The following is a 17,406-nucleotide window of genomic DNA, read 5'->3' on the forward strand; positions in this document are numbered from 1 at the left end:
AGAGAGAGAGAGAGAGAGAGAGAGAGAGAGAGAGAGAGGGAGGGACCCTAAAAGTATTTTCCAGGAAGGAGAGGAATCTATCTCCATCTGTTTATTTATTTTTTAGGTAGCTTCAATTTATGGTTTAATCATTTTAAGAATATTTTTGCATTTGTTATTTTCAATGACAAATGGACTTGGAACTGTGTTGAACAGGCCACTCTCTCTTTGGTTAGTTGGTAAGGTGCAAGAGGAGTAAACAGAATTGAAGCTTGGAACATTTTACACTTTTGTCAACGTAAATGCCGGGGGGGGAGGGGAAACCTAGCACATAAATTGAGTCTGAAGCTTTTACAAATTGGCTATTTAAACCACTCCACACCTATAAATTGTACAGTGCTGGAGGCCATCTTTCTATGGCTATTGTTCTTCATGAAGCAAGACAACAAAACCTGGCAGGAGAGAACTAAACCCCCATTATATTGGAAAATGTATTAAACTGAATATTAAAATATTGCGAGAAGACAGAGGAGCAGGACCAAAACAAAAACCCACAGTAAAAACAGAGAAGACTCCAAGATACAAAGATGATTTTGATTTGCATACAAGCTAAACCCATGGATATGGTGCAGTTTCAGAAACTCTTCAAAGCAGGCAATAAAAACACACAGCATACCTATAGACCTATCATAGTCTATTAAAATCAGCCAAGTTAGGACAAACAATGAGGATCAGGAAAGAGGCATAAAGAGAAGTCAGGGCTTTGAACACATCTAAAAAGCAAAGCTAGACATATTGCTTACCTGGTCACGTTGGCCTTTTAGACTGCCCCATTACTGGCTAAAAACCCCAAAGTTGATCAGTAAGAGACTGTACATAGACATGAAAGAGACTGAATGGGGAGCCATTTAAAGCAGCTGTTTTCATCCCCTGCCTCTCCACCAATCAAGGATCAGGTGGGTGGAAGGCCTAAAATTAAGTGCTGCTGGGGAAACTCAAAACAGGCTGATTTGGGGCCTTGTGCAGCTGTGGAGATTCATGTGGCAAAAAGCAGCCCAAGGCGCCTTAGACGTCGAACAGCGGCAGCCTACATAAAACTACAAACTTTCCCCAAATTGCTGTTTTCTAACTTTGGTAGACAAATTATGTATGCCTCAATATTTTATTGGTCTGAAGCCTCAGAGATTTGTTAAAATGAGCCTGTTCCATCATCTGATGTTGCAGGGCCCTGAGAATAACGCACATTTGGCTGTTAGTTACCGATACAGCCCGAGTATAATTTAGCATTTGTCTAACCTATTCAGAAGGAAAATATTGTTCTCATTAATTTACATTAGCAGCTGAAGAGAGTAGGGAAGGGGTTGGTATCCCCAGTGCTCTAGAATGTACTGGAGAGAGGTTTGCAAGAGAGATTCTTGACTCTCCCGTATTTAGCACAATGAGCCAAGCACATTAAAATTTGGTTAGATTTTACATGTGACCCCCACCCACCTTTAAACCAACTTCCTCCACAAAAAAAACCACTTAGGCTGGAGTAAATCACAGATACCAAAATGTAGATCTTACTTGCAGAGTTTCAGACATTTCAGCAAACAAGTATCCATCTGTTGGCAAGTAAAATAAAGAAAGTGGTTCCAAACGACTTGAAAAGGGCGAGCTTTGCTTCTTTCTTAAAGAACCGGGCCATAAAAATCTCCTTTTGGAGAGATTTCTCACTCACCTGCTTTTCCTCACAGGTGGGAGCCTTTAATTGGCTGCAGCTTCTTTGAAGAAGCAGAGGGAAGGAGAGGGAGCAAAGGCTTCTGGGAAATTGCTAAATCCCACCCACAGTAACTTGAGGGAGGGGCTCAGATGAATGCTTTGATGCACGCAAGTGTGAGTCAGCAACTGTATACAGTGGTACCTCGGGTTACATACGCTTCAGGTTACATACGATTCACGTAACAGACTCCGCTAACCCTGAAATAGTGCTTCAGGTTAAGAACTTTGCTTCAGGATGAGAACAGAAATCGTGCTGCAGCGGCGCGGCGGCAGCAGCAGGAGGCCCCATTAGCTAAAGTGGTGCTTCAGGTTAAGAGCAATTTCAGGTTAAGAACAGACCTCCAGAATGGATTAAGTACTTAAACCGAGGTACCACTGTATTTACCAGCAGGAATGTTCTTGGGAAAGCGATTTGCACGTCAGAGCTGAGTTAAAACTGCTCACGGTTGTTTGCAAACATTTCTTGCTGGTGCCGAACAACCCATTTCTGTGATTTAGGTGCTCATTGAGAAAATGTTAAATTATTTCTGATGCCCTCATTCCCCCATAGTAACATCGCCATGAATCTGAATCTGATTGGCTAGGTCCTTTTTTTTTTTTTTTTTTTGGTACAATAAGCTCCACAACCTATGTACATTTATCTTATGTGTAGCTTTATGTATGTGGCTTTAAAAAAAAAACTAATAAAAGGGCAGAAAAGGACGAGGTTCTGGGAAAGTTGACTGGCAACTGCACTCACCATTGAACCCAGTGTGTTTTGGCTATACATGATTTTGGCTTTAGGCGCAATCCCAGGAACGTAAACCCCACATAAATTGTGGGCTTATTGTATTCCATTCACTGGGTGATCCCTGATTGAGTGGGACCATCTGTGAGATTCATCCAGGAAAGCAGCAGCAGCAGCCGCCGCCAGGACAAAAATGACCCTGTACCCAAATAAAATAATGGGTTGTATCCAATATGTCACACTCAATGCTGCAATTCCCAGCACTTTTAACAAACTATAGCTACTGAGTTTCTCAATAACAGTTAAAGTGGTATAAGAGTGTTTTAAACGTTTGGTGTGGATATGACCTAAGGGTCCATATTTAGTTTTTGCTCCTTTGATAGTCTTCGAAAGATATATGATGATATGGCAACAATATGCTGAATGTGATTAGGCGATCCTGAGCACCGTAGTATTCCTGGAGGAGAAAAAAAAATGAGGTACTGATATGGATAGTATTGATACCAGTGCTCTTTTTCTAGAAAAAGAGGTGCCGGAACTCACCACAAATGCCTCTCTTGTTCTCTTATACAGTGGTACCTCAGGTTAAGTACTTAATTCGTTCCGGAGATCCATACTTAACTGAAACTGTTCTTAACCTGAAGAACCACTTTGGCTAATGGGGCCTCCCGCTGCCGCCGCGCCGCTGGAGCACAGTTTCTGTTCTCATCCTGAAGCAAAGTTCTTAACCCAAGGTAATATTTCTGGGTTAGTGGAGTCTGTAACCTGAAGCGTATGTAACCTGAGGTACCACTGTAATGGCAATGGCACCTACCTGAGAGGTGACGGAACTGAGTTCCGGCTGGGGAAAAAAAGCCCTGATTTATCCTATTAGCGAAAGCTAAGCAAGAGAGATGCTGGCAAGAGGTCCGATGTTTATCAACAAGATGACTGTATCCTGGATTTAAGAACATAGGAAGATTGATCAGAACAAAAGGCCTTTATTGTCCAGAATCCTTTTCCACAATGGCCAACCAGATGTCAATGGCTTCCCATAAGAAGGAGCTGAGCACAGCAGCGCTCTCTTCACTTGTGTTTCCCAGAAACTGTTATTAAGAGGAGAGCTGCTCTCGTAATGGGGACAGGACATTTCTTTGCTCCTACATAGCAATTTCCCTACTTTTGCAGACATTTGGAGGGACAGGATTATGAAGGGATGAAGTTGAATAGGTACTGAACTGGTTTTGACATTTGAAATTGTTCATAAAAATATGTGAGTGGCTTCAGCTCAGCCCTGTCAAAAAATGTTGAACTACTTTAGAAATGTCTGCATGTACTTCACCTCCAAATTTGTCTCAAAATTCAGCTGTAATTCAGTTATCAGGCAGAGTCTGGTATTCTGAGGTGTGGTTTTTGTTCACAAGCGTCAGAAAGAAACCCTACCTGGGGAAATAAGGTGAGGAAGGTGAACATTTACAGCAAGGCGAACATTATCATGGCACTTGGTTCATCTCCTTCTTGTCGAGAGTGATCCTTATTTGAAATATAATAAAGGATGAAATGGTTAAATACATCACTATTTTGCCAATAATAGGTGTTCGTATATAAGTCTAAATGGCAGTCAGGCTGCCCAGCCTATTGATTTTACTGTCTAATGGCTGAAAGAGATGTTATCTTGATTAATTAGAAGCCAAAAACAAATGCATCTTAGTTCTGTTAAATCTTCTCTCGTTTTCTCTCTCCCCCTTTTTTCTGTACTAGTGGTATTGTGTGGTAGACCTGCAGATGCCTAAACTGAAATAGGAAATTAACTTCAACACGGTAGGAGCTAGCTTGGTGACTTTATTTCAGCTGTCAGTAAAACTCACCCTGACAATATTATTTAACCCCATAATGCTATGGTCCTAGGGAGGATGTAAAATCTTTCCCGACACAATTAACATATAAGGCAGGGATGGCTAAATGTTGTTGGACTCCAATATGTTGTTGGACTCCAATTCCCATCAGCCCAAGCCAATGGTAAGGATGATGGAATCTGTAGTCCAACAGTATCTGGAGGCCACAAGTTAACCACCCCTGATGTAAGGGAAATGTCAGGATGTGGACAGGCATGGAGTGCAGTTTTGTGGCCGACAGGTTGCCAATGATCTCCAGCCACAGTGCTTTGGAGAAGGGATGTTGACTTATCACCTTATGCTTGTCTGCTCTGTGTTTGTTCCCTGTTCTGCTAAGTGGTGCATGCTTGGGAATTGCTGGACATTCAAGTCCTGCTGCTTCTCTGCCACATGCCCACACTTCCATTCCTGTCAAATCAGCTTTGCACTTAGTTTCTATGCCTTGGTGTCAATTCAGCAGAACACAAGCCTGAAGCTGTTCTTTTCATTTATCTTAACTCTCTAGCCCCTGCACCTACCCTTCTGAAATTTTACAGCTTACTTTCCTAGGGGCATCTCTGCAATGTATGCCGCATTCATATTAAAATCATTACACACAAAAACTACAGGGAGGGAAGTCAATCGCTTTTAGTTCTCCCTCACAAAATCTATTTTAAAACTGCCTAGCAACAACAACATCAAAATCCACCCTACATCTATCCTTCTGATTTTTGGCAGGTTTCCTGCCAAAGGGCACCTCTATGATATGTACTATTTTCACACAAATTGCCCAGAAGAAAAAAAAATAATAGGGGAGATGAAGTAATCCTTCGTTTAATCACTCACAAATTGCAAAGCCTGCCCTTGCAGTACATCCACTGCAGCTGATCCTTCTGAACTTTGGCAGAAGGGAATACCATGCCTGCACATTTCTCAAAGTCTGCCAGAAAAATAAAGAAATAAAGAAACCAAAAGTTACATGGATACTCCCCTCTTTTTTGTCAAAACGTACACCAGCTAGTGCTGCAGCTGGCAAGGGATGGAGCTCTTCCAGTGGGATTAATCCAATGAGAGGGGGTGCACAAAAGGGCCTTCTTATGGTGTCCATACTGTAAAATCCCCCCCCCAACTTGGGATGGTGTCAACCAAACTGGGCTTCCATCTCTAAGTTAACATATATCTGGGGTGGGGGGGGACATTCAGAATTCTGTATTTTAGGGTGGAAACACACATAAAATGCATGCAAAATATGTACAATTTAAGTGCAAAATTCTAATGTGCTTGAAACAATATAGTCCACAAAGCATGGGGCAGAATAGACCTATGATTGCACATATGGGAAACATACACAGAACAGAAATAGGCTAATTTCCCCATTCCCAATTCAAACCAGATTGGTGAAAGGTGTCATAATACTGTCTCCTAACGAGTCGCTCCATTAAGGAAACAAATATCTACCATCTAGGAACGGAGGAAGAATTTGTTCCAGTCCAACGCTTCTGGACTTGCTTATGGGGATCAAATCACAACTTCTCTGAATTTTGGAATGTGACTTCGGTGAACGAAAAGTGCTTGCAAATTGTATATCTTATGGGAAAGGCACTGAAACACTTTGAAATACGCGTGCTTTCATGGAGAAAATGAGTATTTTGGCTAAAACTGTGTACAAAATGCATACCATTTCATTGTGGACTCTTTGGGCGTCGTTTCAAAAAGTCTACACAAAATGGGACAGACCTGGGCTTGAGCCCCAGTGAGACTGAAACTGGATCGAATAAAGCTGCTCTTTCCATTCCTACAACCAACCACTCTGGAATATTTACGAACAGTTTCTTTAACAAAGGACTGCTAATGCAACAGCCTTTAATACCAGCTTCACAGAAGCACTGTATTCAATGGTAATATACTAATTGAGAGAGAGGGATGATGCTGTCCTACTTCGCTGCAGACTTCTTGGAAGTTCCTTGGTAGAACAGGATGCTTGACTTTACACCCTTTGATCTGATCCAGCCAGGGTCTTCCTTTGTCCATTTGAGCTGGGTGGGGTGGATCAAAAGAAGTCTACAGTGGTTTTGTGTAATAACATATCCAACAATTGCTTCTCCTTGCCAAGTACTGAGACTTTCAATAGCAGCCATCCCTGAGAGCCCATTGCTGCGTATCTGCAGAGCTGCCTATTCTTTTGCCCTTAAACTAAACGTTTTGCTCAAAATGTTAATTCTGCCAAGTGTGGGGGACACTCCTACCATGTTGTCTGTGTTTTGTATACCAAATTGTTCCACGTTAGTGTATGGGTAGGAGGGAGGGTGTCCAGAAATGTTAAGGAATTCATGTGTAGCCGAGTTCTGCACATCAGTTTTGAATGCAGCACATAACAAAGGTCAGAGATAGCCTGGCGCTGTGTTTTGTGTGGTGCATCTGTTCTATGAGAAAATGTGCCCAAGTTTCTTTTTTTAAAAAACAACAAACAAAACAAAAACATTGCTGTAAAAGCCTGGTTACTGCTGAATATATTTCTAAATGACAAGGTTTATTTGGCTGCCTTTTGATATGTTTAGGGGAAACTTGGACTGACAGTTAGAGGAGGCAGGAAGAGGGGACCGCAGCAACTTCCACCCAAACAGAAAATGTCAGCTCTTCCCTCGCAAGGATGCAGAAGCATCCTGATGAAAAAAAGAGCAGACGTTTAAAAGTTTCTGACATGTGTCACGAACGCAGCCATTGAGCCAGTCCTGCTGATGTGGCTCAAGATGACAGCATCCGAGCCACTGAAGCTGGCTGCGGGACATTCAAAGTTTGGTGTGTGTCACATCGAATCCTTGTCATGTCACACTGGAAAGATAAGGGGGGGGGGGAGAGAGAGAAGACAAATGGACGCAGGCAACAGCAATAATTCAGAAACTTAAAACAACACGCTCCCCACTCGTCTAATTGATATTATGAAGCAGCCATAACATTGGACCAGCCACCCAACATCTGAGTTCATAGAAGGTCAGGGTGGATTTTTCTTTTCGGATTAATTCCTGCAAGACACAGACAGTAATTTGTCAAGTTCTTGACCCAGGCACATCTCCTCTGCATTCCAGAAAGGATATTTTCAAGCAAGAGATGGTCCTTGATGTTAGTCACTGAGCCATTGCCCCAGCTGCTCCCGAGGTGTCTCTAAGGAAACCACATGTGTTCACTCCAGATGGTCACCTGACCCCTAGTGACCTAGACTGGATGTCAGTCATACAAAGGATTTGGATTGTTTTGTTTGAGTATCTTCTCTTCCTCCACAGGATCAGAGTGCTTCGTTGTGATCAGGATGCAGCCTTAATACTTGGGAACTTTTGTTGCAATTGGTGGGAGGGACCTATCCTTTCCCAGAGCTGACTTTGTGCCCAGATTTATAAACAGTAGCTGTGAGAGACCAGTGGAAGCCAACTCTTAGGTGCTGAGGTCCCTTCGCCCCCCCCTAAAATATTTGAGGGGCTCAGGACCCCCACAAGGGTGCTGGGCGTTGCCATTCAAATGGGGTGTGTGTGATTGATTTGGCAAGGCAGGGCTTACTCCCCCCTCCAATATTTTATTAAACTTAGCACCCCGCTTAGGACCGAAGAGCAGGGTGTGATTTGCAAACAACAACACACCAATTGGGGATCCCAGGAAAGCACAGATAGAAGTGAGAGTGCCTGTCAGAGACCCCAAAAGGCTGCCATTGCTGTGAAAATGGGGTGAAGAGTGAGGGTAATATAGATCTGCATCATACTCTAACAATCTGCAGAGCTAAAGGAAGGGGAAAGAGGGGAACATGGGACCAAAAACATCAAGGTCACTGTTGGAAGGGATCACAAGGGTCATCTAGTCCAACCCCTCTCCCCCGCAATGCAGGAATATTTTTGCCCAATGTGGGGCTCAAACCGTGACCCTGAGATTTAGAGTCTCATGCTAAACCGACTGAGCTATCCAGTTGCCCAGTTGCTCAAGGAGACTTGGAAGAAGCAGAGAGGTATCAATGTGAAATTAGGAAGAGTGGTAAAATGCCTGAGGCACCATAGAAATGCAACAATCTACAAGTAATGCAAAGGTGTGCATGTACTGCAGCTTCTGGCTCTGATGAAACATTTCCAGTTTCCTGGAAAAAAAAAGTTTGGCAGGAGAAGGTTCATGTGAAGCAAACGTCATGTGTTCTTTTTGCTGTGCCAACATCATGACAGTACTTTATAGAAAATAATTTTGTATGCCATAAACATATCTAAATATCTCCCTCCCCAATAAATTGCTTTCATTGCACATATTACTGAAAAGCCCCAATTCAGAAGAGGTGATGGGGTATCCAAAGAATTATAGTTAATAGTTATTCACTTGTCATTGATTTCTGCGACTGAGGGTGTGCTCTCTGTCTACCTTTCAGTTTAATATGAGCAGCCCTTTTTTTTTTAAATCTAATGGCCTTGGAGGTGAAATTCTGTGGATTTAATTTTAGCATTTTCCAAATACAATCAGACTGCGATAATGTGACTCCTCTGGCAAGTGGCATTTTTACAAAAATCCCTCTTATTAAAAAGTCAGTAGCACCTACAGGCTATGAGGCTGGTTTCCACTTAAATCATTTGGCTACCTAGACAGAGTGATAAATCAAGCACAAGGCAGGGACTTACAGATTTGCCTTATATGTGCTAAACCAAGCTTTGAGAGAGGGGCACAGGGACATGACAGTGGGATGGTGTAAATGGGGAGAGAGAGTGTACAGAAAATAGAAATCTTCCCCTCAAACGCAGATAAATGTTTTAGTTTGTTCCTTTTCTTTCCTAATTTGCTGTTGAATATTTTGACTAGCACAGTCAAAGACACAGCCCCCCACCCAGCCTTAAATGTGTTGCCATTTAGCAGGGGAGACCCTGAAGGAAAATTATTTTCAGATCCAAGAGAATGGGAATTGTTCATGATAAAAGCTTTGGGGATTATTATTTAAGCAAGGAACGCAAGTATTTCCCCCTTCCCAAACTAAGTGCAGGCTTTCTTTCATTTGCACCCGGTATCCTGTCCCTAATTCTGTGTTACAAGTAGACTTATTTTGGGATCTGACCCCAACCTAATGAAGTCAGCTTCCTGCAAGCCAAGCATCCAGATGCTCCTAAATAGTGGACTAGGAAACAGTGCTAAATTCCATCAAAATAAGATGTAATCTGAGATGGATTCCTCAGATTTGTGGGATCGACTTCCATATCAAAGGCTGGATGAATCCACTGGTTGCTGGTCAGTTATGTGGCCTGCCTAGTAATAATAAGCAAGGTGAGTCATGGAGCAGCTTAGAGATGTCTCCATGTCAAGCTATGCCTCATCTGCCATGGACTTTAGCATTCATTGTGGTGCCAGATTAGCAATGTCATTACCAACCCAGTCCCTTTGAGTGGTATGCCTAGAGAGTCTCCTGTGGCCTAGGAGTATCCCTCAGCTGCTGCACGCACAGATGCCCCCAGTACTGATCATATCATTGCTTCTCAGGTAGGGTTGCATATGTCTGGAATTTCCCGGACATATCCGGAATACTGCAGCCGCAAGCAGTGCCCGGGCGGAAATTGGTGAAATCTCCAGGAAAATCTGGGCGTACGGCAGCCCATGTCGGCAGTGTCGTTTTTGCTGATTTCCCTCAGAAATAGCTCAGAAACGTCCAGTGTCCCTGTGCTGTGCTAGGTAGCCCAATGGCTTGCGGAATCAATTCTGCTTTTAAGATCCAGTCCAATTTATTCTGGAGCAAAATAATCTGAAGTGAAACTGGGGAGGGGGGGTCCTCTATCTCTTCTGTGAACTAGTGGAGGCATGACTACTATCATGGCAGGTTGCTACAACTCAACATGGACCTACCCTGCAACACTGGGTGGCGGCGGGGGGCGGGGAGACTCACATAACTTGTTTCAACAAATGACCACCCCACCACACACACAAAAATAGCTGGTGAGTTTTATAGCATTTCTTCATTAGCTACCACTGAAACCTGCTGGGGGGTAGCAGCCATAGGAGGAGAACACAATCCATGATTCTGGTGGTGAAGACAATGACCACACACACATACCCCCGCCAATTATGCATATGCTTTTTGTGCTCTGGATTAGAATGGTTATGATGGTTGTATAGCTACTTGTGTTTCCAAATGGGACAAGGGTTTGCACTGCAGACAACGAAGCTAAGAGATTCTCTGTGTAATGCAAACAGAAAATGTAAGAAGCTGTCAGTTCTATATGTCAATGGATGGAGACATGGGCAACTGACAAGCATGCCTGTTTGGGGACATAAGGCTAAGTCCCTAGTGCAAAATCCTTGCTGATGCCAACTCTATGGGGCTGAAGGTAGCTCAGTCCCCCCCAAAGTATGTGGGGATGGGGCTGAACTCCTCCCCACCCCAATCATGAGGGGCCAGGTCCCACCAGGCCTCCAGTCATAGTCCCTAGTGCCCCATAGTGCTTCCTGTTCTCTTCATAATAATTTACCTAAGCCTAAGGAATTGAGGCCATGACACCCCTTGTGTCTAGATGACCAGGCTGGTGCCAATACCTGAGCAAACCTAGGGTCAATCCCTGCCTGCTTGGTAGACCTAGAAAACCCAAGGAAGGAGGAGTGAAAGTGCGCAAACCAAGTGTGAGTGGCTGCCTAGCAACTGCTACATAGCTTCCAGTGTTAGCTTCACTTGCAGGATGGAATGTTCTGGAAGGTATGACTAGGGCAGGGGCTGACAGTGATGCTGCCAGATCCTTGATGACATAATCTGGCCTCAGAATTGTCCTCAGCACTGTTCCCGCAAGGCCGGCGACAGCGTTCCCGCGCTCCAAAGAAGGGTCTGTTTCAGGACACAGAGGCCACAAACTCATCAGGCATCACATATTACTTTAGAACTCAGGTGCCCTCATTTTTTATCCTCCCTTGCCATCGTATAAATGGAAGAAAAGCACTGGCTAGCAAAAAAAGAAGAGCGCCACAACTGAAAGAAATACGGCTCCGCACAAGGCAGACCCAGAATTCACTGCAGCAGGGGGTCAGAGGGCTAAATAAAGCAGCTAGGTTATTAAAGAAGGCTAGGGTGAATTTATGATCCCTCACTAGCATGTGCAGCTCTGGGCAATAGGATAAGGACAACCGGATCACCAAAGCTTCAAGGGTTCTACCTCCCTCATCTCATGAATCAGAGTGAGCAGCCTGGAGGCAGGAGATGAGAAATGGCAAGAGCAATAATCTCAGGGAATGGAAGAAAATCCTTGAGTTTGTCATTCTTGATGCGCATTACATCACACCAGCAAACTGCTTATTTCTTATGGGCATGGGGTCATTTCATGATCTCTCATATGCCTGCCTAGTGCCTTGATGACAGGAAGAAGGGAGCCACCACGCAGACTGTTTACAAAAGGAATACATGAATATAACACAAAGACGACCTGTATGTCTACACATGTGTGTACATCACACACACACACACACACTGCTTTGACCTCGCGGCACCCATCCTCCCCCTCCCCCCCCAAAAAACACACTCATGAAAACACACAATTTTTTTTAAAAAAAGTGGGTAGAAAGGGAAATGATGCCATAAATGTGGAAAAATCCAAAAGCTCATACAATCCCAAATGTATATTTCGTTATTTGTTTTGCTTAAGTCCCATCCATCTGTAATCTGTATTAGATCTGAAATTGTTTTACATATGAAATTGGTTTAATTGTTCTGATTAGTGAAATTGTCTTTTTGTCTTGTTTTTGCATATGAAAGTGTTTCTGTCTCCTCATTGGTTTTATATATGAAATTTTATTTTTTAAAAATTGGTGATTATGTTTTCTATTGTGAAATCGCTTCAGTATATATTATGGGAAGTGATTCATAAACAGAATTCAGCAAACAAAAATACTCAAAGTGACTTACAATTTTTTTAAAAAAAAACCAAAAAACCGATCTGAAGCTGTGCACCCACAACATTATGCACAATGCAAAGCTATCCTAAAGTTTCTAGATAAATAGTGATGTTCAGTGTGCTAGCATTGGAACTAGAGATGCTAGAGAAATAGTGATGTTCAGTGTGCCAGCATCAGTTCAAACTAGCATCAATCCAAAAGGAAAACTAAACCACATTTACTTCACAGTTAAGCAGGGGTGTGTGCATTTGAAGGAGCCATTGTGCATGTGTGGATGTCAGCCTCATGAAAAGGACCTGAAGGGTGTGTTTTCCTGTTGGGAAACCAGACAGGTAATGTGCATTGGGTAAAGACATCCCAGCCTCTTCCTGGTGCATACAACAGCATGCAAATGCAACTTGAAACATGGGGAGTGACCTTACTGCATTATAAGCTGCTAAGGTGTATAAAGTCCAAGCATCAGAAATGATAGAGGGAAGAGGGATGGCCAAGCAGGGAGCTACTTGACTTGAAAACAAATTTGGAGGAGGGGGACTCAGTAAAGACCCTCTGGGGAGATGGAGTCCATCTGCAATCTACCACTCAAAGGGGGCCAATTCTGTTTACGTTGGCCAGTCAGGATAACCAGAGAGTGTGGACAGGGAAGGGCCAGTGCCAGCACCCGCCCCGTCCCAATATTGGGAGTTTTGTGGGCAAAATATTGTGGGTGTGTAGTGGGGGGAGGCTTTGGGGACAAAACCAGAAGCTGGAGGCTGAAAGCCTTCATTCTACAATTTCACCTCTTCCCAAGGACCCTTTCCCACCCAATAATTAGTTCTCACAGTGGCATAATAAAGAAGTAGTTTGGGGGCAAAATCTGCTGATACGGATGCAGTTGCAGAAGTGAATGCACCTCTAAATCTGCATGAGGACTCTCAAGACAAGTTTGTTCAGTTTGCATCTTTTTTCTTTTTCTTTTTTATAGTGCTGGTTGGATTTGCATTTCCTGGACTAACACACAGATCACACCACTGCTCTCCTTCAGTTATTGTACATTTTCCAAATTTTGGAGCATTGTTTTCAAATGGAAATTATATATATACCAAAATGCATATAAAATGTGTATTTTTAATGTTAAAATGTGTACAGAAATGCATCCTTTGGCACAACGTGCATATAATGATGCTATTTTAGGATACGGTGGTTGGCTCCTTGCGATCAGGAGTCTAAGAGTTCGTTTGTTAAACTCTCCTTCCACAGGGAAAGGCTGATCTTTCAGCTTTAACTGTGAGCTACTTTGTGGATGTAACAGGAAGAAGCGCTAAGTCCACAATTGGCTGACTCAGTTTTAGAGTTTCCAGTTGCGCCTCCAAGTCATCACTATGGTAAAGGGATTTATTTTGTGTGAATAAACAGCTTGCCTCCTTTTGGTGCACCATGGAGACCAGCCGACTATATATGTCCTCATTGTAAAGGGAGGTGTTGTTCCAAGCTAGGCCCTTACATCTCGGCTATTTCCCTGAGGTGTTGTAAAAATAATTGTGTTAGAGCACAGAGGAAGGGGTGGGGGGGACACTCCAAGCTAATGAAAGCAGGACTTCCAAAGGTGTCTGTGATTTTTAATTTTTTTTGTTGCCCTCCTCACCAGCCATGATCATCTCAAGTCAGTTAAAGAATGAGAAACATCCAGGCCCTGCTTCACTGGGGCAAGAGTGTGGAATATTAGGTAGAGATTTAAAAAATAACAAGTGAGGTGGAAGGTGATCTCTCTCTCTCTCTCTCTCTCTCTCTCTCTCCTCCTATCAAACTCAAGATGGGTGAGCTGAATGCATCTGACTTGCAGATAAGCCTGCCTTACAGAAGAATAAACAAAAACACATTTTCCTCAAACAATTTTGCCTTGGTCACATTTTGACAAAGCCCATGGAGGGAGGGGAGGGGCCAGGGGGAGGTATATTGTTCATTTATTATTAGATTTGTATCCTGCTTTTCTTCCCAAAGGAACCCAGGTTCAGCAAACAACCACTGATAAAACACATTAAGAACATCTTCAAAAATTCCAATATAGATGCAGACTGGGGGAAATCTCAACTTAGAAGGCTTGTTGAAAGAGGAAAGGTCTTCAGTAGGTTCCAAAAAGACAACAGAGATGGCACCTGTCGGATATTCAAGGGGAGGGAATTTCAACGGGTAGGTGTCCGTTCCTACATTGTGTGGATAAGATGGTGTCTTCAAAAGGCCCTCACTTTCAGAGTGCAATGATCAACTGGGTATTTAAAGGGTGAGATTATCTTTTCAGGTATCCTGGCAGTACAAGGTTGTCTACACCAAAATTGGCACTTTGAACTTAGCCTGGTAGCTAACTGGTAGCCAGTGTAATTATTTCAAACAGTTGGGTAATTTGCCAGCAGTATCCTACCCAGGGAGCTTTTGGGTGGCAGCTTCTGAGCCAACCTCAAGGGCAGCCGAACACAGAGCATGTTGCAGTAATCCATCCCAGAGGTTACCAGCTCATGCACAACAGTGTTCAGGCTATCCCAGTCCAAAAACAAGTGTAGCTGCTTCACCAGCCCAAGCTGGTGTCTAAAAGTCTTTGGTATCACTTTATAAGGGTGAGGATTATGGCAAAGGGATCATGGAGAGATTGCATGGTGGTGTATGCAAGGACATGCATACTGCATCCTTGGGCAGATTCTGGGACCCACTGCTACTGACCACATCTTCCCAGTTTATGGATCCTGGCCATGCTAAAATGAAGCACTGAACATGTGGGAACTACCCATGGTTAAGTTCCCCTCTCCCAAATGCCTGATGTTTTCAAGCCTTGTAGAACAGCTGTTAGTCTCAGCTAACACTGCGGGGGCTAATAGCCAGTGATGCTTTTGTTTTGTTTTGTTTTTAGAGTGGGGGGTTGGAAATGTCCACTCAAGCCAGGATTTGGGAATCAGAAAGGCATTCCATATGATGTAATTCTTCTGATTCACTTGGACTTGCATGTGACATTGGAAGAGCTCCCATTGAGACGTGTTTCCAAGCAAGGTTGAGAGGTATCAGCTTGAAGGTTTGCATAGTCTGTTGGGGTGGGGGGTGGGGGTTGGCCAAAAGCACATTCTTTTCTACTTAGAAGTGTGGTGGGTGAAGCTGCTTGCCTCAGCGTCTTGGAGTTTAATTTCGACCCTTAAAAGTGTGCCAAGAGTTAATAGCCTTAAAAGTCACAAAGTATAACTGGCCATCCTTTTGTAAAAACGCCATAAATGCCGCAGCAGTCAGAATGACTTCACAGCAGTACAATAGGTGCCTTCATGGCGATCTGAATCCTGCTGCTTTATAGTTTGCAGCAGCCACACTCAGGCTCTTATTCCTTGGCAATTTCCCTAAGCTAAATAAGTCTGTGTTCTGCCAAGGAGCTGACACTTGGTGTAGCTGAGACATCCAGCTCTTTCAGGAGAAAGATTAGGCTACAAATCAAAGTCAGAGCCAGCCACCTAAAAGGGCTGCAGAAAATGACCAACTTTGTATGCAAAAATGTGGCTTGGGGGGGTGTTGTTGTTATTGCACTCATGCGCCAAGTACCCTGGGCTGCGTGCACAGCATTGGGAATGTTGCAGCGCGGGGCAACTAAAAATGATCAAGAGTCTGAAGCACCTCTCTGAAGAAGGACAATATTAAAAAATTATATGCCCAATTCTAGTCCACTTTGCTCCAGAGTTTCAGGTTCCCTTTCTCTTTTGTGATCTTGCTGTCCTGTAACAATAGCTGTGTGGAACTGTTTCGAGATACTTTGCTAGCTTTCTTGAAACCATTTTGACTTACCTTGAATTTCCATTTTCTTTTTTGATGTTTCACCTGAAGAGGAACCTCTGAATTCAGCCTCAGGCATGGTACTTGGCCCTGATGCTTTGTGATTTAAAAAGAAAAGCAAAAAACGATAAAGAAATGTACACAGAGACTGCTCAGAGTCTAATGCCTTAGCATAGGGTGGAATATATATCAGAAGGTTTTTTTGTTTTGTTTTAAGTCCTTAGAGAAGATTATTTAACCAGTTTCATTTTGTTAATGACTCAGTGGCCGCCAAGACAAGGCTTTGAATGGGACAAATGGCCTGCTATAGCGATACTACTAGCCTTCCCTGAGAGACCAGGCATAATTGGTTATGCAGAGGTCCTGGGAACACAATCTAAGAATAATTCTCCATGGGCCAGCTGAATCTGAAAGAATTGAGGAAGTGACAGTTTCACAGGGAAGCAAAGGCTATAAACACTGCCACTCTTTCACAAACCAGATAAGTGTCAGAAATATTCCCCTCACCCTTCAGCACAGGAATGTGCTAAGTACACAAAAGGGAACCAAAGGGAAATGGGGAGGGGAAGTGGGGGCAGGAGGGCATTTTTCCAATGGAAAATTGTGGGTAAAAAGGAAGGGGGGCACATTCAGGGTTTAGGAAAAAAGCCTTATTCTGGGATTGAAATGTATCATCCGAACTGACCATGACGGGATGAATCACCTTCTCTGATGTACTTTACCTGCACAACTTGTTTTGGCAGTGAAAAGCACTACCACCTAACCACTGGAACCCCAATGCAGACAGTGATTTGCCATTTAAAGAAATAGAATTAAACACACAGAGTGTTGTGCAAGCTGTTGGCATTCACGTGGTTTCGCCACTCCTCTCCAATTTCTCATCTACCATTGGGATAATATTATTCACCAAAGCAATTCACAATTAAACAGAAACAGCCCCATGCATACACTGAAAAACCCTGCAATTGGAGTTTCCAATGGCACTAGCAGAGGTCACAACAGAAACATCAAATGCGTGACACAAGGGAAGCAAGATTCCTAATTGGTCCGTTAAGAATTGATTAAGTGGGTGTCCAAGGTTAATTGTTATTAAACTGGTCGATTATGATTTGGCAAGGAAGGCCTGGAGGTTCCAGTGTGCTTCTCATTTCTACAAGAGAAGAACAGGGGCCTGAGAGGGCCCCACAGCAGCCGGGGCTCCTCCTGACCCAAATGGGCACACTCCCTCCTCTACATGCTTCTACATGCTTCTACATACAACACAGGTATCCAAGGGTCGTAGAGGACATATGTGAAATATCTGAGGCCTCTCAGCCACCTGCGCTCCTCCAAGCCTGGAAATACTTACTCCTCCAAGTAAGTAATGCAAAGTGTGGGGGTGGGGAGCAGGGGGTCCTGCTCAGATTGGGAGGGGTTGCTACTGCC

General features: G+C 43.5%; 1 long non-coding RNA gene across 2 annotated transcripts; it reads right to left on the reverse strand.

Moving 5' to 3' along the window:
* Nucleotides 1-1,549: 1,549 nt before the first annotated feature.
* LOC309371274 lies at nt 1,550-17,207 on the reverse strand. 2 transcript variants are annotated; one of them, XR_014169000.1, is made up of 4 exons: nt 15,994-17,207; nt 5,167-5,260; nt 3,890-3,979; nt 1,550-1,583 (listed from the first exon to the last, which is right to left on the reverse strand). It is a non-coding gene; the product is annotated as an uncharacterized lncRNA (long non-coding RNA). The 2 variants fall into 2 exon arrangements; XR_014168999.1 differs by lacking the exon at nt 5,167-5,260.
* Nucleotides 17,208-17,406: the final 199 nt, after the last annotated feature.

The sequence above is a fragment of the Podarcis melisellensis genome (genome assembly GCF_964234715.1).
Source record: "Podarcis melisellensis genome assembly, chromosome: 5".
Classification (NCBI taxonomy): Eukaryota; Metazoa; Chordata; class Lepidosauria; order Squamata; family Lacertidae; genus Podarcis; species Podarcis melisellensis.